This window comes from Chelmon rostratus, chromosome 17 (genome assembly GCF_017976325.1).
Source record: "Chelmon rostratus isolate fCheRos1 chromosome 17, fCheRos1.pri, whole genome shotgun sequence".
NCBI lineage: Eukaryota > Metazoa > Chordata > Actinopteri > Chaetodontiformes > Chaetodontidae > Chelmon > Chelmon rostratus.
In genome coordinates, this window is record NC_055674.1 from 21249312 (window position 1) to 21271284 (window position 21973).

General features: G+C 42.2%; 1 protein-coding gene across 2 annotated transcripts in view; it reads left to right on the forward strand.

Annotated features, from left to right (window-relative positions):
- The window catches only part of LOC121620920 (thyroid hormone receptor alpha), a 109890-nt gene that overhangs the window by 22927 nt on the left and 64990 nt on the right, over window positions 1-21973 (forward strand). For both annotated transcript variants that reach the window (XM_041957166.1, XM_041957167.1), the window contains exon 4: window positions 18089-19308. The gene's annotated coding sequence lies outside the window, so the exon portion shown is untranslated. The remainder of the gene's footprint in view (window positions 1-18088; window positions 19309-21973) is intronic.

The window sequence follows — 21973 nt, forward strand, 5'->3', positions numbered from 1 at the left end:
TGATAAGGTCACATCAGCCAATAACATCAGCTGTGGTCATGCATTGGTAGGGTTTTTGAAAAAAACATGCTCATGTGACATTTAAAATAAACAATGAAAGTAAAATTATCAACAAACAAGACATAAATATGACCTTGATTTGAGCATTGGCGCATCTGTGTTTAAGTATCAACCAAATGTCAGGGGGGAAGAATGTTGCCTCTACATACCAATGTGAAATGAAACTGATGAGAAGAAATAGTTTGAAACGCCTCCAATTTAAAAATGGATTACAGAAGTCCAGTCAGGTTGTTCTAAGCTTATCTTCCGTCTGGCGTATGAATGTGAGAAATGCTTGTCTGGTATTCAGGGGAATTTCTCTGATTCCCAACTAAGCCACAGAATCGTAGTGTGAGTGTAGAGGACCTGTTACCGTCTCCAAAAACAACCACAAGCACCGCACTTCATCACTTCAGCAGGCATGTGACTGGCAGAGACATTAATGTTGCATACAGGCCACCATCCAAACAAAATATATCATCATCATCATCATATAAAATCACTCATATTGAAATCATATTGATCATGCAGTGTAAATCTGTGAAGTGGTTTTGTTCTCTTGTAAGTTATTTATACAAACAAACATGAGAAGTGGTGTCCCACTAAAAGTAGAGTCCAAAAGATTTCTTTGTTCTTCAGCAGAATGCAAACGATTCAAGTCATTCGCTACAACTAGCGTCTGTGAGCAGGCATCACTTAATAAAAGGACTCATTATTCAAAGGTCATCCCCTCAGATGTTTTGTGGAGCAACAGAACAAGAGCTGCTATTCCTCGTCCAGAGTTTGCAGAGAGAAAACCTTTTTCCGCTCGCCTCTTTGCCCTTATTTTCACGCACGAGTGTTTTGTTGCTTTCTTCATTCGTTTCTTTCTCGTAGGCGCGTGTGGCTTTGGTTTTGTTTGATAAGTTGGAAATACGGCTTCATTTTCCCGTCATCTAGCTCAACTCACTCATAGATAGTAATGCCTGACTTTGTGCTGCTTTTGGATGTTCAAGAGAAATGCCAAGCAACAGGGAATAACATCTCACAGGTGGGAAGTTATTTAACAATTTTTTTACTGCCACAATACGTATATATATATATATATATAACCCTAACCCTAACCCTATATATATATATATATACATACACATATTTATACACACACATACATACAGGTATGTATATGTATATATACATATGTATATATATATATGTGGGATGATCAATCATCAGTCTTTTTGTTAATTCAATTTTGTTAAATCAGATTACAGCAAAATGTCATTAAAAACAAAATCGTGAGGCCTGTCAAAAAATTACTTCGTCTTTTAACCATGGTGTTGTAATTTATGTATGATTTTTTTTTATTAAGTTCTCATTTATTTCTAAAATGATGAACAAAATTACACCGTGGCAGCAATTTCCATGCGTTAAAAAAAGACTATACTAGACAATAACTAATTCCATAGGGTAAGTTCATCTTATTATATAGATATTATATTAGACCTATACAACTATGACTGTTACTATCTACATGAGATGAAGTCTGCTGATATTAAAGCCTGTGGTTTTTGGACAGACCTCCTGCCTGATAGGCTCACATGTATCAGGAGGCGTGGCTTCTCTGTAACAATATGGTGGCCCTTCCCCGGGAAATGTGGGAATGGGTGTGTTGGGTGTGGCGTGAGTGGCCTTTGTCGTGTTCCTGTGACCAGCGCTCTGCCTCCGGAGGCGCTCTGTCAGTGCAGTCAGCCGACCTGCTCTTCTATGTGGTCGTTCATTTTAAAAAGGTGTATATAGACAGTCCGTGGTGGTGGGGAGGCAAACTCTGCTTTCTCTGTCTCTTTTGTGTCCAAAGCGTCTTGTCTTCGTGTCCTCCTTACATCGTGCCCAAAGTCTCTGTCTCTGCCCTGGGTGAAACTCCTGGCTAATGAGTCAGAGCCTCCACCCCGTGCGTGACGTTAGCACGACCCTCGCGGCCTGCCTAAACACCGCCTACGTCTCTAAGACCGTTCTCCCAGAAAACTCCATCATTACAGTCTCACGCACGTCGCAAAGCTGTATCAGACAGGTGCGACTGGGGTCATTTCATTCACTGCGTAGGCCATTTCGCTCGGAGCGCTCGCAATATATATATCACACTGTACAATCCTGGTATTTGTCAGTGTGTGCACCATTTAAGCAGAACCATCCATCATTTCAGTGACATTTGCCTTACTCACTAAATCAAAGTGCAGTCAGACTTTGGAGGTAAACACAAACACATGTGTGCCTGTGGGAGGTGGGCATGTTTGCGTGCGTACGTGTATCGGTATCTTTTTGTGTACAGTACAGTTCTTTGTTTGCGCTCCTCACACATTCCTCATCACGTTATAATGTGCTCCATTCTGACGTGGCACGATTGGGCCACCGAATGCTTTGACATCACAACAAACACTGCGGCTCATTTCCAAAACAACGTTCAGTAGCTGGAAGCGTTAATGAAGCGGCTCGCAGCATCCAGCGCCGTTGAGCGGTGCTTGGTTATCTGTTGTCGCGTTCCATGCCTCATTTGCAAAAACATAAAGTGCTGCTGGGTGTGTGTGGGTAATCTGGCATGAGGCCCAGATACTACGAGTGGACCCCGAAACAAGCAAACCCCTGTTCCCATCTGAGGGTCCCCCAGAACCACCACCACCACCACCCTTATTGTCCCCATTCTTTTATCTATATGGCTTCCTGTTTTGTTGATACTACATGATTGATTTGACCATTAAAACTCCAGTTGACAGCTGACCATGGGATGAACCCATCATCAGCTTGGGGTCAAAGGTGCCAGCGCCATGGTGCTGCGACATCTGTAGATGACCTAGTTTAAGTCCTTCGAGATTGTTATTTATCTTTTTCCAGTCATGTAGTAGCAGTGACAATGCAGGCACAGTGTTTTGTGGTAACTCAGTGTGTGGCTGTAATGTTCCAAGCTGATCCTCAGGATTAGAGCCAATTAAGGCATTTTTACGGCTCAGTATCAGCTGTATAAAGCCCAGTTAATTTCTCTTTTTTTTCATTGTGGTCCTTGTGAATGTGATTCTAATTGGCATTAATTTCTATGAATTCAACTGGATGGCTGTAGACCTATTTAAACACCTGTCTTAGTTCCTGCAGCAAAATAATTAGATGAAATGCGAGCAGCCGCTGCCTTCCCAGGGGTCTCTTTCCAAACCAGTGAATTAAAGAAAAGACCATGTCTTCAAGTTTTCTGTAGAAAAATTTAGCCAACGTTAACATTATATTTTAATGGTATTTTTCAGTTGTCCTGGCTGTTTGCTGGGTTTTGATTTTTGAAGAATCTGCATTTTTGCACTAAATTTAGATGGAAACTTAACCCTATAATGCCTGACCCAAGAAATAATGGACAGAAAATTCTATTTTTTTGAATTTGAAGACTTTATTTGGCCCTTTAACAATTAAAAAAAAAAATGTAAAAAAAATTAGCAAATATGTTTTTTGTTTGTATAGTTTTGAGCAAAGTTTTTACCATATGGTAATGCAAAACGTTTCAGAAATGCATGTATCAAATATGATACCCACGGCATTATAGGGTTAAACTTGCATTAGTTCATGCAACAATTTGTAAACACAACACTGTCACATGTCATTACCTTGTGAAACTGATATATCCAAAATGACTAAGAGAAAAAGCACAAAAAAACTACTCATTTGAGATTGTGTTTCTGGCCACCTGATGAATGTCAGTGTAATGTTCACACTCCTTTTAGCTTTCCTTTTGCCTCTGCTAGATGTTCTGCAGCTGTAAAGTGGCTAAATGGCCCATTATGTAAACCAGCTAGGTGCTAACATTGCTCAGGCAGGTATACCGTGGGTTTGTCTTCATTTTCAAGCTGTGAAAGTGACGCTATGTGCAGTTTCCAGTTGGTGCTGGTCCACGTGTCCTGGAAGATTTTAATGTCCCGGACAAACAAGAGGGATCCCGCTCACTCATTATGTGATTATGGACCCTATTTTACCATGTTTTTTGTGTCCAAGTGGCTGATGGAGACAGCAGTGTTTGCAGTTTTTCCAGTGTTTAGGTAGAGCGCTGCAGCAGGCAGCCATTTCAAATAAACTTAATTCATCGAATCAAGAGAGGAGCGAGAGAGAGGGCGGCCATCAGAGAAGCAGCGGTGGAAACAGCTTGTAGAGCAGAAATATTCTCACATGTAATTTGGGAATTATTTTCACCAAACATTATTACAGGAAAGAGTTAAATATGTTGGACTTAATCAGATTTTCCTGGTAAAAAAACCCCCCCAGTAATTACTGGACAACAGAGACTCCCGTCTATCAAGCAGTGCATTCAGTGCAGCGGCTGCAGAAGTGCTGCTTTTTTTCCACAATCAAATATAAATGATCACAATTGAATGTATGGATTTTTTTGTTGTTTGAATATATATTTGAATTTAGATTGTCAGTTGAGAGCCCTGTAATGCATGCATATGTTTGAAAAATATGCTTCCTTTATGCACTGCAGGCCGTGGTAACCCATATGTAAATTTTACTTGTACAAGGGAGGGACACCCTTGAACTGTTCTGACACACACACGAACAAGAGATCAGGACAGACCAGATAACGAAATGCTATTCCTGAACTCTGAAAACCACAAACTAATGTGGTCAGTGATGTGCTGCTTGTCCCTGAAAGTAGCGCTTGGTCACAACTGCACGTAATAAGCAAGTTAGCTGGACAGGCTGTTGTTAGCAGCTGACAGGAGATCTGATGAACACTCTGTTTCATTTTGTCCTTGCACTTTTGTTTTTTGAAAGGCTAAGAAATAAAGACATAAGTCTCCAAACCCTGTAAAAGTTAAGTATTATCCTCACTATAGCCCCACGCTTCAGCATCCAAAGATTGACAGGCCTGTTGTGTCTTTGTTTGCTGAGCTATGATTGGACATTTGCTCTTTGCGGGAGGGACTGAGCGAATGGTCACTTACCTGAATTTAGTTGAAATAGTTCAGACAATTAAAATAGCGTGAACCTCTTGCAACTCCCCAACGCAGCAACTTGGCTGTGTTGGTTCGGCTTGTGATCTAAATTATGGGCTGTGACTGACACCTGATGTGTTGTGGTGTCACTGTTGCAGGCGTGCAATCCCAGCTAGAGTGCAGGACATCACATTGTGTATAGATTGTAGAATAGCAGAACTAAATCTGGATGGGGAAAGGGAATGGCTTTGTCTTCCTTGGCAACTGTTGAACAGTCATTGACATAGATAGTCAAGATATACTGTATATGTACATATATACATATATATTTCCCCAATGTGGCCCTAAGGGTCCGACAGCTGCTGAAGGAAGGAACACATGTAGTTGTAAATGTTGTGTCTGAACCAGCTGGAACAACTCAAAGATGAGTGATGACATTTAAATCAGAGGCGTCGTGCTGCTGATTTGGGCCTGTGAAAGATTTTGTTGAGGGATTAGTCCGCTACAGTCAGCTGATCAGGATATTGTTAATGAAGACGGTGCTATCTTTTCTATCCCATGCAGTGTTAGAGTACATTTTAATGATGAGGTAATGAGACTAATGACTGTGACCGTTCCTGTTTGCCTTCAGCTCACTTTTTCAAGATGATAAGACAAACTGCAATTGGCATATGTCAGCATAATAATCTTACAAGTTGGTGTTATGGCAACAGATTTCCAGGTCTCGAATAAATGGAAATCATGCTGGCGATGCTTTCATTCTGCGGGAGACTAACTGAATAAAACTGAAAAGATAAATCCATTTTGGTCTGTCCACCAAAGCTGAACACTGCCATAAAAGAATCTGATCATAAAAATGATGATGATTCAAGATCCTTATCCACTTTGTAATCCAGCAATCTTGCAAGATGGGTCTGATAAAATCTTGGTTACGATCTGTTAGTCTGTTAGTTTGTAGAATGAAGCATGCTGCAGCAGGCGTCACAGCAGCAGTCACACATCGTCAGAAATTTGTGGCAAAAAGCTGTAAATCTGTCATTGGCGGATGTTTTGGATTGACAACCGATGATTCCACCTGCTTTCTCTCAGTCTCACAACTGTCATGGTTTCATCTTGGACAGCCCATAATCATACGGTTTATAGGCCTTAAGTTGGTTCCCAAACTGGTGAGTTGGCACAGGTGTTGCCTCAGTTATTCTTATATTTACATTTTCTCTCTATTTGTGTTGTGCCATGTTTGTAATGTTCCTCAGTGTTTCTTTAAAAAAAGAAGGTTGTGCGGCCTCATATTTCATATCGGTCTGCCTGCAATGAGCCAACCAGAAGGCTACCTGCAGCAGATGCAACATGCTGACCAAAATCTGCTGCCTATATAATATTAATGGGTGCCTGCTGGGGTGTTTGTATATTTTACTGCCAGCACTGACAAAACCACTTGTCCCTTTAAAGAAAGGAGTACATCCAGGTGTGTGTCAGTTTCAACCAATGTTGCAAATTCCTTCATTTTTTTCAGACAGAAAAAGTTTGGGAACCCCTGTGTTAGCATGTATTTATCTGGAGTCCTTTCCACTGGTAATTATTGTGTTATTAATGAACCACCGGCCTCAGAGAGGATCACCGCCACATTATACCATGTACATTACTTCATTCGATGCGACTAAGATCGGTTAATCTTAAAATGTTCGGTCAGATTTTATTCAATATGTTCTAATAAATGTGATTGTCAATGCAAGAAGTTTGAAGATTATTCTGCATTTTTAAATTTAACAAAGAGCAACTGACAATCTAGAAGACGTCCTCCTTCAAGCCTGAACGTTAAGTGATCAGCGCTCAGCTCTCTTTTTCTCTACCTTCTCTTTATAACTTCCTTCATTTTTCACTCTGCTGTCGAGCTTTTCTCCATCTGTCATTGTTTCATCTCCCCATCCCTCCCCATGTTCCTCCTCCGTCACTCCTTAACCACATCCCCTGCTGCATAGGATTTGAGCGTGCACAGGCTGATATGTGGAAGTGTTGTGTGTGTGTGTGTGTGTGTGTGCCTGAAAAGCAGAGGGTGGTACTTGTTTTCCCTTTTTGGCAGATTGCACAAGGTTCACTTTTCTTGACTTTCACATGGTTGCTATGCAACCATTCGAAGACGTTTCCAGATATCCATATACATAGCTTTTCACACCTCCACCCTCTTCCTCTGTGCTCTTTCTTCATGCTCTTCCTCACCCCCCCTTCCCTCTCCTTACTCTTCCTTCCATCTCAACTTCCTCCTGCTCCCTTTTTTCCCTCTCATCTCTCTCTATCCTCTTTTTTCCTCCAATTATCTGTTCATACATCGGCTCCTCTGCCTCTCCTTCCCTGTCATGTCTGCCATGCTGCTGCCTCCCCCCTGCCCTCCTGTCTGTCCTGGTCTTGGCTCAGCTGCTGGCAAAGCTTATGGCATCCAAGGTCACCCATACTGTGCTCACAGTGTGACAAGTGGGCTGTTGTGTATGTGAGCGTGTGTGTGGGTAATAGTTGAATTATTGTGCACAGTATACAATAAGTGCGTACATACACACATACTTTGTGCATATCTACCCATGGATGTGAATAATAGCCTCTGTGTTGTAATGACAGAGGCGAATATCATGATTTCTTCCATGCACTTCCCTGTTCGACAGTCATTGTGTATCCATGCGGCTGTCCTGATGAAGGGGCATGCCTCTGTGTGTCCTCATGTGACCTGCTTGTGTAACTGTCCCCTGAGGTCATAGGTGGTGATATAGGAGGCGATATATAGGAGGCTCTGAGTTGTGTGAAACATGGCCTGCCCTCTGTCTGTCTGCACCTCATCTGTCCGTCACTTCACCCAGCAAATACCGACCCTCGCCTGTGACACAGAGTACAAGGGGCGGCGTGTTATTATGTGTATTGAGGAAGGAAACGATTGGCTTTAAATCTGCACAAGATGCACACGCTATTGTGAGCTACATTAGAAAGTAATGTGGTCCAACAAGTCAGACAAACAGTAATCATTCTACAGCTGCACGTCCATATGCATGTGTACATATGCCGTCCAGTATGTGCACATACTGGATGGGCTCCACAATGAACAGTAAATGCCATCCAATTAAAAGTCCCAATGTGTTACAGAAAACAGATGGATGAATCAGCTGATTGACTGCAAGTGACAGCGTTTTGTTTTTTTTTTTCTTTTTTTAAAATAAAAAAGAAGGAAAAGTTGGGCTAGGTGTCATTCAAACATTAGAGAAAAAGGTACTGGCATTAAGGTACAATTACTCACTTTAAAGGAGGAAGCTGCTCAAAGACCTGAGAGCAGCTGGAGAAACGTTTTTATCTCTGCACACATAACTGAATGAATATAAAGAATTCAGGGAATATCTGGACAGTGTTGGATAATGTAAAAAATGTAAATAGTAGTCAAAAGCAACATTCATGACAACCAATATGGCAGCAATACACCACTCAATCCTGCTACCTACCCAATGTACTGTTTGTGGTATTGGGGAGTAGTGGCAGAGTGAGACCTCTACTTCCTGTGTACTAAAGAGCAGCTAGCCCAGGTCTGACAAGCATCCACTGTTTCAGCTTCAGGGCATTTCTCTCCTTCTACCTGTCAGTCTGTAAGTTACACCATGATGGCTGTCAGAAAAGCTGTCCACCTCAGCTCTGGGTTCTCACTGATGAGCAGATGCAGGTTAGCAGCACAGCTTCACCTAGTTATCCGTGCAGATAAGCAGCTGGTTCAACAAAGATTTTTGATTTCTCTGTAACTGATCAATAGAGCAGAAGTTAATGAGCTGTTAACCAAAGGTAAGTCCACTGGACACAGCTTTTGGTCTTTATAAAGGCACCTCAGTAGAAATAATTTTATTATTTCCACTTCTGGTATATTTGGCTTTTTCTACTGCAGGAAATACGTTTTCTGTCTTCACCTCATTTAGTGAACAGAACCGACACAGGTGTTTTCACTGTCTGTCAGTCTAACAGACAGCTCTTCCCTCGGGTTCAGACACACAGGCAGGATGGCAAAGCAGATTCCTGCGTGGGACCGTACCTTCGCAGTTTTCAGGTGTGGCTGACTCAGAGTCTGTCATGCTGTCTTGTGGCATGTTCAGTGATACTGACAGGTTTATATTATCATCGGGTTAGTAAGGTTAGTATGTGTGTTCTTCTCCTGCACACTGTTACTGTTGAGCCCTGAGGACCAACAGACACTCTTTCTGCAGTCATTACAGTAAAACCAGTTTGAAGGAATTTGTTTAATGATATTTTGCATACTGTGCTTTCTTTCTCTTAAACCCCTACGCTCGTTGTTGTACCTTTCGTCAGACATGTAAATGGCGCCAAACCTGTCCTCGTACTGAAATGGCATGCACCTGCTGAACTCTGTCACTCCCCTCGTCCCTTGTCTTTCATGCCATGCAGTAGACAGAGTCTTTGAGATCTCAGGTTGATTTATTAGCTGACATGGTGTTTGAAGATAAGTGTACACGTTGAAAGGTAGCTATTCGTTTCTAGGTCATCATTTACCCATGGTCAAGTTATTATTGATTTGCTTTAATGACAGTCAAACAGGAAACTGATTAATTAAACTCTGCAGTTAAACAAACCACAGAGAGCTTCATCAGCCGTGTGGAGCTTTCAGCTGCTTTCAGCTCATTGTTTTCATCAGTGAAACAGCAGGTGAGCATAGTGGAGGATGAAGCAGGTCAGGAGCCGCATATTTTGTTAGGAGTTGGTGGAGACCAAAACAGAGCTAAAAGGAGAGTATATATTCTCCAGGTGACTGGAAATGAATGCTAATGTGGACTGTTGGTCTCTCAAGCTAGCATTAGTCCAAACAGCTCCCTGTTTTGTGTGTAACTACACCCAAAAAGTGGTGCTGAAAGTTTCAGCTGTTTTTTTCTTTAATCCAAAAATTGTCAGGTGGCCAAAAACACAACTTCAAATGAATGCAAATTTTGCTTTGTGTCGCCTGGATGTGTAAATAAGCCACTGCTCGCTAACGTGCTGGCAGTAACCGTCAATTCCCAGTTTGTGGTGCTGCAATTAATGCGTCTTTGAGGGATTCATTTCACTGTTCTCAGGCTGAAACTATAACAACCATTAGCACAGTTTATGGTATTTGTAGTTCTCAGATGCAGAAGACATTTCTATATAATTGGCTGCTGGAGGTGGCTGATTCAGGTTCCGCTGTTGTGGAATCAGTAGAGCATGAAAACAAAGGAGGAAAAACCAAGCATAAAAAATCTCAGTACAAATTAATGAAATAAAAATGGATTTCCAATTAAGCTGCATAGTTTTGTCCCAGAGCGAACAGCACACACACTCCTACTCACTCTTCACAAGTCACACTGGATAAGAGATCCAGTGATTTGGACTCTGTGTGACTCATTCTGCAGCTGAACATCCTGACAGGACTGATAATCAGACACGCTGCTGTGTTTGCAGTCCACGCTGTCCTGTAGATCAGCTTTCTGTTCCCAACGCCGAGCCTTACTCAGCTCCTTCACTTCACTTCCCTCGCACCCTCTAGTCTCAGTTAGCTCACACGGCTCAAGCTGATTTCCTGCTTCTTATTTACGCGACCCGCATGTGTCATGTTGCAAGTACTGTATTTGGAGTCCCAAATGGTGTCTGAATTGCGCTGAGGGGTCTGAATGAACCACCGGCCTCAGAGTTGGTGACATACTCCACACGGAACAGGCTTGACATGAATGGAACATTAATTTCATGTATGATAAAGGGTTTCACATTAGCCTTAAGATGGATTCATGTATATTTGTGCTTTATCATTTCCAGCACTGTGGAGACTTGTGTTATTTCTCAGGGTGAAGATCTATCTGACGATCTGGATGTGTCAGACTGTGTCCAGTTTCGGGCAGCGATGACCCGACTCCTTTCATTGTAGACCTGCTCTATACGTTTTCCTGAAGACTGCAGTTCTATTTCGGTCTAGCAGGTGATCTGGCGAGGAGTCTCTTATGTAAGAAAAGAAAAAAGGTACACTTTGCTGTAATCAAGCCGCAGGTGTATCTTCTCTGCAGCAGTTCACTCTGAAAGAGATGATCAAAAGAAGCCAGATGTGCTCAGTTCATTTTAATGAGGAGTGGATAAAGGATAAGAGAACAGATATGTGAAGAAGAAGACTGGATGAAAAATAGCATTTTACTCACCGTCAGTAACATGCAGCCTTAATAGTCCACTTTATTTGGGTTCCATTTTCCCTCCAGGACGGCAGGTTTTATAGAAGACAAAGAGACCCCACTTTATCTTTACAGTCTGCTGGTTCATTATGTTGGTGAAAATGTGATTGATAAGTGCTGCATTTTAAAAACCATATTTTTGGTTCACCTAGCTGATCATTTCAAGCCCTGTAATCTTAATCCTAATCTAAGCACTTATAAGGAAGTATATGATGAGGTTTATTGAGTGTATGGTGGCCTAAAGATCATTTTAAATATATTTAAAAAACAATGACAGCAGTTCTTTTCCTGTCATGCATCCCTTTGGAAACTTAAAACTAATAGAAGAATTTGGATTTTATTTCATTTAATTAATATTGTGGAAATGTGTGTTGAAATGAGCTAGTTATTTGATACGTTGTCAAAACAAATGAAGCACATATTTCCTCTCAGCTTTACATCAACTTCTATTGTGCATACAAAAAAATGTGCACACATTCATGAAGAAAAATCTCTTGTTTTTTGCTTTTACAAAGCAGGGTTTCTGTATTTTTGCAAAAACTAGTGGCTTTTTGGCTCTTGTGTACTGTATCAACATGTCCCCTGTGTTTATTTGCACTCATACTGCCCATCGTCTGGGTTAATAAACACAAAGATTCGTCTGCTCCTGCTGCGTTGACAGTGAACCAGTGAGCAAGAGTTGCTTGGGAATTATTAGGAAATGATTAGGAATTTATGTACCTGTAAAAGAAAACATTAGCTTTGTTACGTCACTGTTATAAATCTCTCACTTTACTTGTCTTTTTACTGTAAGAAGGACATTCACTATAATACTGATTCCCTTGCTCGCTTGGAAACGCCTCCATGTGGCTAGTAACGCTTGATGTTTCTGTCATTTGTACTACCTTGTGAATCCTCTTATTTTTGATCATATCATGTAGTTACTGTAGCTCAACAGCAAGATTATAGTAATTTTCTTGCATGATGCCAGTAAAAATAATTACAGGGTTTGATTCAGTAATGTTTTATTGCAGTTTTCTTGCTGACTCTAGCTGTGTCTTGCGATTCTTCATATAAAAGAGGTTAGTTTGCAGGTTGCATGGAGGGAGCACCACAGTCAGGCTTGAGCACTGTCAGAGAAATATTCATCGCACACCCATATCAGGAACGCCACACCCAAGCCAACATGAACACAGAGCTGGGATGTTATCACCCGCTGCGGTGTGCTCCTATCATCAAACTATAGGACACGATGTATTGTTAAACAGGCTTCACCAGTTTGATCAGATCGCATGCTCTGTCTTGTTGTTTTGAGCCATAGTTTCTCATGTACCATACAATAACTTACAGCCAGTGAAAACACAGCACTCCACAGTGCCAACAAGAATGTGATCCTAATTTTACAGCCCTGCTAGCTACCACATAAAAAAAAAAACTGCACAAATTTAGTGGAGCTTCAAAGCAAGGGAAGACATTTTCAGTTATCCTCACATATTATGCCTTTACCTTTTCTAGCTTTTTGGAGGAAATGCTTTTCTTGTCATAGTAAAGGCTGCTGCCTGGTGTCATTGATGCAGAGTAAAATTGCGCTGCTAAGGACGAGAAAAGGTCTTTCTCTCTCTCACACACCCACACACACACGCACGCACACACACACACACACTTGGCTGAGAACCCACTGCTGTTCATGCGGAGTGTGTGTAGGCGGGTTGGTGGGTGTTCACTAGGCTCAGAACTCCATCCACATCCAAAATCGTAGGAGAAAAATGGTGTGAAAAAAAATAGCCCTCGATGCGAATGCTGTATGACCTCACTGCTTCCTGCTGCCAAATGTTGAGACAGAGCTTCAGCCAAGAAACTGTGCTCACTACAAACACAAACACACACACACACACACACAAACACGTGTGTACATGCTGCTCCAGGTCAGTGTGCCAGTCTCTTAGGGCTAAAAGACAAGTCAGCAGGTTCAGAAACAATGAAACGAGAGTGCGATCGTTTATTGATGCCTGGAGGATAACTTCCCATTTTGGTTTCCTGCCTCGTCTCTGAGGTCAAAGGTCAGGGTCAGATACAGAAGAACAACAGGCAGTCAGCCAACTCACTTGCCAGCCAGCCCTGAAACCGTACAGTATGAATCCAAAAATCTACATTGCAAAGTAAGAATGTGCAAAAATGCTGAATATGAAAATGTTCCGCTAAAATAAGTCTGTTTTTATTCAGGTATAAAATTGGATCGTTACTTTCTTCTGGCTGTGATCGGTGTTCAGCCCACTCATTCCTACTGTAGATATCTATCTTAAGGAGTATGACACAAATACATAGTATTATCCATTATTTATGTCTGCTATTTTCTCCATGAATCATTTCTGAAAAAATCCTGAAGTTTTGTCCTATTTGGATGATTAATGTGATTAATTTTCTCTTGACTTATTAATCAGCTCTTTGTTTTGGCGTGAAAATAAATTCCTAAAACAGCTTGGCACTGCAGTTTGCAGCAAAGATTACTCAAAGAGGAGGAAATAGTGCATTTGGTAATGACTCTTCTCAGTCACAGATTAATACACATATGTGAGCATTTACAGCAGCAGGATGATGTATGCAGGGCCGGGCAGTGTGAAACATCAGATATTTTGCCATGCTGTTTGATGCATGTTCACAGTACCTTTAATAATGTGCATCTCGGTGTACAAGGTTGTTTGTGGCCAATGTTGGAACTTAATGATTACTGATGAAATACCCAACAAGAATAAGCCTCCAGCCATGCCAGTGGCTCTGTGAGGCTGTTTCAGCACAGTGGTGTGTTTACTGTGCTCACCATCTTAGTTTAGCACATTGGCGTGCTAACGTTCGCTAATTAGCGCTAAACTGACAGTACAGCTGGGGCTGATAAGAGTGCTGATGAGTTTTGTGGGTATTTGGTCATGAAGCAAAAGTTTGGAACAGCTTGAAATTTTACCGTTACACCGGATGAAAAATGTGCGTTCCCAAAAGCTGTTCCGCTTCATTCTCAGTGGAGCGTAAAAGCCTACAGCAGATTTCATAGCAATTCTGCCAACAGTTGTTGAGGTATTTCGGTCTGGAAAGTTGTGGATGACTTGCCCTCCATAGTGCTGCTAGTGTGGTTAAAAACCGATCCATCAGTATTTCTGTGATATAGGATTTCATTGCTCCTGCCCCTAATGCCCGTGTTCAGCCAATGCATCAGTGTGGCTGCTTTTTAGTAGTTTCTGGACAACAGTGGAGCGCTATGGCATCAAAAGCTGCATGGACAGTTCTTTTTAATTAGATCAATTCATTGCTGGGGGGAATGGGAAATGGGGGAAATTGTCAACCTTATACTTGTTTTAGACAGAGGCTAAAAGGAGATATTTTAAAATGTGTTACTAACAAGGCCCAAAGGCCCAGAATTCAGCTATCACTATCATTGACATTGTACTTCTCCAAGGCCACAGAGCCGCCAGGTTGCACCTCTTCTTCCTTGTCCTGTTTCTTTCTTTCCAACAGCCAGTTGGTTGTTAATTTTGTCAGCGAACGCTCTTTTTTCCCACGTTCACAGCTAATTTGGCGGCCAACCAGCCATACACTCAAGGTTTCTTTTGCATTCTGACACTCGTACTGTATTTCTGGTACACTACTGATAGCAGCCTGCGCTGTACATCTGTCACTGTAGCTGATGGGAGAGGGAACTCTTCTTTCCCTCCTGCTTACAAAATGATGCATATTGTACAAAATGGGTCTTTTCTCCCCCGCTCTCTCTCCTGCCGTCTTCCTTCACATGATTAGTCTTGATGTCTCTTTCAGTTGGCGTTTCCTGCTGCCACTTAATTAGGCCCTCTGCTGAGGTCTCATTTGTTTGCCCGGGAGGCTACTGTGTGTTAGGAATGAACAGCTAGTAGTGTGGGGCCTTTGTTGTTGTTTTTGGCACAAATAGAAGTGAAAGGAGGGCAAAGATTACAGTGAACGTGCAAGCCTTGACCACCTTGAGCTATGCAGCTCTTGCCTTCACACCTTGAGTGAAGGTTTTAAACAAACCTTCATGTGTGTTTGTGTGTGTGTGTAAATGTGTGTTTGCCTCTGTGCATGTGGCCAGGAGTAGCACAGTCCCCCCTGGAATTTGAATGGCCACTTCTGGTGCCCTCCAACAAGGCTCATCACGCGCTATGTATCAGCCTTTCAGTATCATAGATGAGATAATGAACAGGCCTATGGGATACAGATCTGTATTAAGAGCCTGAAGTAGCTAATAACATTTTATGTTGGAAAGTCAATAAAATAACCACAAGGTGACACAGAACAATTATAAAGACACGCAAATGACTTCCAAGAGACACAAAATTACCACAAAGTAACAGAAAACAATCAGAGAGAGGGACTAAAGGACTAAATAGTGACACAAAATGACCACAGAGGATTACAAAGAGACACCAAGCATCCAAAAAGAGGCACAAAATGTCCAGAGAGAAACACAGAAGGACTAAAACAAGACACAGAATGACCACAGAGAAACACAAAAAGACTAAAAAAAGACACAATACAATGACAGAGGCACACAATGACCACAGAGAGACATAAAACAGCCACTGACAGAAAGGGAACGACTACAAAGACACACTAAACAACCACAAATAGACACAAAATGACCACAGAGATCATGTTAATAATGTACAGTCTTATTGTTGTCAAGAACCAGGAATTAAATTATGAGCCCTAACACATTTTTACTCATTTTGAAAATGTGTCCTCCTTCTTTACCCCCCCACCCCCACCCCTGGTAGTTGGGTATCAAGTTTTCTGTCTTGGTCTTGGTTTAATTGAATGTATGAGTGAGTGTGTGAGTGCAGGACTTTGTGTATCTGCGTGTCCTTTTCACTGTTAATGCCTGAACAAGTGGTGCTAACAGTGTTAAGAGTGCTTGAGCCTTAGCCATGCAGATACAAAGATGGAGCTAAAAAAAAAAATGCTGCTAAAAAGGATGACAGGCTTGACTCTCACGCTTGCTTGCCCGTCACCACTTACAGTGCAGTGGACCCTCCACCTGTGTGTATGTGTGTCTGTGTGTGTGTGTGTGTGGGTCTTAAGCATGAGTCTTGTGTTTGTCTATATAAGAAAGAGAGTCACATCACAAGATGCATGTGTATGTGACAGATCCAACCCAAGAGCAGCTTGCACAGATGGAGGAAGATTAGCGGGGAACGTGTGTGTGTCTGTGTCTGTACATTGTGTGAATTCAAATGTGAGTTGCCAACAATAGATTTTCCACCCAGTAGCTGCTTTGCATACTGAACAAATACTGTCGCTTTTGTTATTGCAGGACAAACTCTTAGCATTTATTTGCTCCTGATAGCACTGCAGAGCATTTGTAACGTGCAGAAATAGGCTTTGCAACGTTAGATATGTTGCACAGTGTGTTTCTGACGACATGTAGAACACATCTTTCATCAATATGTGCGTGACTGCAACCACTTGGGAGTATTTTAGTGATTGAGACACTGAGTACTTTCTCACATCTAATGTACTGTAATTACAGTAGAAAATGCATCTTTTTTATCGTCATTTTGTTAAAAAAAACAAATGGCAAACATGAAGAAACGCCTCGTGACTCATGCTATGAGAAAGAACACGCTTGTTCAGCATTGCTGGGAGGACTGCAGAGTGCATCGCAAGGCGTCTGACCTCATTTTTCTATTAACATATACTAACATGTTATCGCTGAGACAGGTATCAACAGGTATCGACAACGAGCAACACCTACAGCGTGTCTGAATCCCAGCATGCACTGGGTACTGGTCCATCACAAGACTAACACATAAACAGACAAATACATTCACATCTTAGGGCAATGCAGTGAGCAGTGAGTTTTTAAATCACCTGATGTTTTATGGTCTGGACTGGAGTTATTTTTATTCCAGGATAATAACTGCATGATGCCTGTGCCCTGTGATGCTGTTTTTAGGTGCAGTTTTGATGTCAGAGACAAATATTCCTGCAGAGAGAGAGTTTTTTTAACTTCCATCTGTCTGTATTCTGTCTCTTATCTTGGTCCGGTTCACAGTGGTAGCAAATCCAGAGGGGCTTAGTCAAGGCCAACTGAACTTGCTTTAAATTCTTCAGGATGTTTCACCTCTCCTCCTAAAGGCTTCTTCAGTTCTGACTGACTGGTGGGGCATCTCTGTGGGGTCCTGTTATTCTTAATGTTCTAAAAATGCTTTGGTATTAAATTTGGAGAACATGATGAGTGCTGAGGCGAGAGGTTCCATCCATAATAGTCACAAACAGTATCTGTGAGAGGTCTGAAATCCAATAATCTGAATTTTAGGCCTTAAATATAGTTACTTTAATAACTTCAGTCTCATTTTTTTGCATTGATCACGCTGTAGCAAAACTAGAAATGGAAACCAACATGGAACCAGTAACCACTAATGCAGACTGTGCAGCCTGGTCAGGATTTATCTGAGCACACCTGGGTGGTGTCGCGATGTGGTGTGTGGGCTAATGTGGTGTCTCTTTTCTTAAAATAAAAAAAAAGGTACCTCTAAAAGTAATAAGTTCAAAGAGTTTCTGTTAACGTTACTGTCATCTAATAAGGGTAAGTGCAAGCTGAACGAGCTCTGGCTGAAGAACAGTGTGTTAAGTGCTTCGTTGAAGCCTGTTAAAAATAATGAATTTGAAGCTGCAAAATGGAAGTCAGAGGATCATAAAGCTGCCATAAAAAGCCACCGGCAATTTCCTTCATATCCTTTGTACTGTTTTTTCCCAGTATGGATGTAAAAATGTCTTAAATTGCGTGGATAATGGTTTTAAGAAGATTTACATTTGAAAACCTGCAGAGACCCTGTCCTTGACGGAGTCCGATATTAATAGTTGAAGTGACGTTGTGCTGTGGTCGTATTCTAACCTCTCTGCGTGTTTTGTCTTCCACAGGTGGAGCCCCTGAAGAAACCCACCCGCGCATGTTTAGAGGCAGAGCCAAGCATCGACTTTTCAGATGGACACCAGGAGACCACCAGCATTCGTTTTCAAAAAACACAAGATAGACTGTAGTCACGATTGACACAACACAGTTTTACCTCCCGCCGTCCGCTCCTGATCCAATCAGAGAAAACCCTGTCTGCTTTCTACCTCCCAGAGAACTAGAAAAGGAAAAACACAGCAATTTATTATCCGTTATCAGTTCCTCTTTTTCTTCTCTTCGTGCAACATTTCTCCATTTACCTCAGGGATTTTCTCCCACTGCCTACCTCCTCCACCAAATCAGCCAACCCAGTGACGGGAACACAGAGCAAAGACACACCTGTGACCTCTCACTGCCGTTACCGTGACAACCTGTATTGCCTCTCAAGCTCTCCTCACTGCAACCGTGACGACCAGCAATGACCTTGGACCTCTTACCACCTGCCAGCGCAGACCTGCTCACTGCCTAAATTGTACTGATCCAAGCTTGGAGCCCGGACCTCGGGCCAGTTATTACTGGAAGGAAAAGGATCATATTGCCAGACAGGCAGGTACACACTCACAATAGCTTCACCCTTCTATACAATATACCTGGCAGGCAACTATATACCTCAGCAGACACTCAGTCAGCAGAAGGGAACTTTTCAGCAACAGCATTCACTATCCTGGTGCTTCAATCCACCCAGCAGGTAACACGTGCTCACTAGCCTGGTGCTTCAGTCTACCCAGTAGACAACTCACTTCAGCATCTTCCATTTGCCTTAGAGGCGGGTGTATAGCAACAGTGGCCAGGGAGGCCTCCAGCGAAGCAGGGAGAGAGACTCAGGAGTATTGCCTGGCAGACAGCTTCACTTCATTCGCTCCTCAGAAAAGTCACATCAGACACTAGCTTCGCGATCCGAGGGGTAGCATAAATCAGCAATTGCCCAAGAGGCGTTCGGAGATCACAGAATAGACTGAGACGTTCCTCCCGCCTCGAGCTTCCACCCAGCGAAGCCTCCAGAGAAGCAGAGCTGCCCACGGAGCAGGAGAAGTTGTCGGGAACCTCATCAGCCTTTCTAACTCTGGAGGCAAGCCACAAAGAATAAAGAACTTCCTGGCAGATTCAAGTCCACAGAAGATCCACACAGTGTGACAGCGAAGAGAAAAGGAGGGAAAAAAGCATTACGAGCAAAGAGAAGAATGCAGCGGTGAGTTTTCATTTTTCTTATTTTCTGTGCTTGTTTATCAGCGTGCTTTCTTCTCATTCTTCTTCTCCGCAGCTACGCGAGGTTACATTGTGTGCCAATGAAGGAAAGAAAATACTTTTAGCTTCAGATATTTTTCGTTGCTTATCTTTTCATTTAGTCGTATCACTAAGTGACATTTAAATGGCATTTCTGCCTTATTAGATGATCCAGAGTGGAGACAGACAGGAGATTAGGAGGGATGGAAAAAACGCTTTGCTGTAAAGGTCATTCAGTGAATTTGAACTCTCCTACAATAACATCATCTTGGCAAAGAAACCTCATACAGAAGAGACGAAGCTTGAAACACGAGTCTCTGGGAAGTTTGAAGCTTGAAGCAACCCTAACTGAGTATGATATGTAAACTTATCAGTCAATTTCTCAGATTTCCATGCTTCAGTTGGTGCATGTCAGCGGTAAACAGGGTTTGACCTGATGATTATGCTGAGTCATATTCCACAGTTATGGTCACCAGTCTTGAGGGTTTTTATCTTGAGCAAAGGGTGAGAACAGTCATGGTCGCCAGAGGACATGAACTCCCAGACCATCACCTGACCTTTCATCTAGTGCCGTCACCAAGTCAAAATTTACACACATGAACCGTCTGTTTGTTTTGTGACTAAATACCTAATCGCGCTAAAAGCGCTAATGACATTCCCAACAGCCTCTGTGAGACGCTTTGTGTTTAATGCTAGTTAGCAGATGCTAACATGCTAACACGCTAAACTGAGCTGGTGAACACACTGTAGTGAACATTATACCATTATACCACCTAAAAACCAGCTTGTTAGCATTGTCGTTGTGAACAAGTTAACATGTTGTGCTGAAATACAGCCTCACAGAGCTGCTAGCATGGCTGTAGACTCTTACTCTTGTTTTACTAGCTTATTTTAAAATATGCATTGTGTAAAACAAAAGGAAAAGGTCAACAAAAGTTTGAAAACTCAAATCGTAAGATTTCACGTCCTTTGTTATTACAGACCTTTTTACCATTTTTATGGTGTAGTATTGGAATCGTACTGTACTGGAGTCAATAACCTATAGTTATTGAATAGCTATCTAATGAATGTACACTGAGACTGTGGCTTCAGAGGGAGGTTTGGAGCATTCCCAATTACTTCAGTAAGGTCTAAGTTTTGTTGGAGTCAGATTCAGTGTTCAGTGTGTTTATGAGTTCCTGCTTGATTGACACTTTCTAACTCACTTAAACACTGACTGTATGAGCGGGGAGATCTTAAGTTAAAACTAGAATTGCCTAACATTGCGTGATACATCCAGTCTTGTGCCTATGCTCTGCCATTTGAAAGCCCTCCCGTTTGTCTCCTGATAACTGTTCAGAAAACAGTTAGATACTGTATTTCAGGGAACTCAGTCTCACGTCTAATGATGTGCGCTGCGCATCATGTAGAAAAAAGGTTGAAGACAGTTCAAATCTGGCAGCAGGCAGGCGACACTTTCATGGGATTGTGCCCACTTGTCGTTCTGCCTGTCAGATTGCCTGCGCTTCCCTGCCTGCATCTCAATGAAAATGAACTGCTCCCCCTCTGAAAACACAGTTATACTGTACATTTTAGTGTTAGCATGTTAACGTGTTAATCTGAGATGATACAACCTTATACCTTTTAAACATCAGCATGTTAGCATTGCCATTGTGAGCATGCTAATCTTAGCATTTAGTTTAAAGCACTTCTGTTTTCTCAGTTGCTTCTGTCGTATTGAACCCTCATGAATGCCTAAGTAACGTCGCAACGGCAATGAAAGGCTCACATGGAAGAAACTGGGAATATTGTGTGCCAGGGATTTATGGAATCCATTCCAAATCTGATTGGATAAACCTGCATCATGCACCAGAAGAAGGCTGTTTCTCTTGCAAAAGGAGACATGTACATTTCAGCTGTCAGTCCAATAAGAACATCAGGGCCCCCCTTGGGAAAAAAAGAACCAACATGGCCTAGATTTCCTAAATCATCTTAGCGTTATGGTCTGTGCTCAATTATCTTAAATGTGGAGCAGCTTTACTTAGTCATATTGATGAGATCCCTGCATGGAAATAATGCACAGCCCTGCTGCTGCATATTAACTCTGTTCTTTGAAATATGCTGATATAATACAGGACTTTGGTGATGCGGCCACACCCTTGTTTGACAGTGTTAAGGCAAGGGAGAAGGAAAGTAGTGTAAAGGAAGAGCATAAAGAGTAATGGAGCGGTAACAAAGAGACTCACCTCAGACACCCTCTGTACACTCATTTCATCCCTCCCTCAGTCATACGCAGGGATTCACACATGTATTACCCTCCATCATTGTTAGTCTCCTCACATCATAGCACCATAACTTGTTCTCGCCCTCTACTTCGTGTTGCCACGGCAACGCACACCCTTCCCCAGCCACCTGTGGCTCAGATACGCAGTGATGTATAGAGCGCAGAGCCCACAACAGCCAATCAGATCGCCCACTTGTTTGTGTGCCAGTGCATGCATGTGTGTGTGTGGCTCTCTGGTCCAGTCATGTTTACCGACCACTGACCTACTTGGACCAATCGGACGGCTTGCTGAAGTGTGTGTGTAGGTGGTCACGTATATCGCTAAGTGGCTGCCACATTAAAGGGCACACGGGGCCGACAGAAGCTG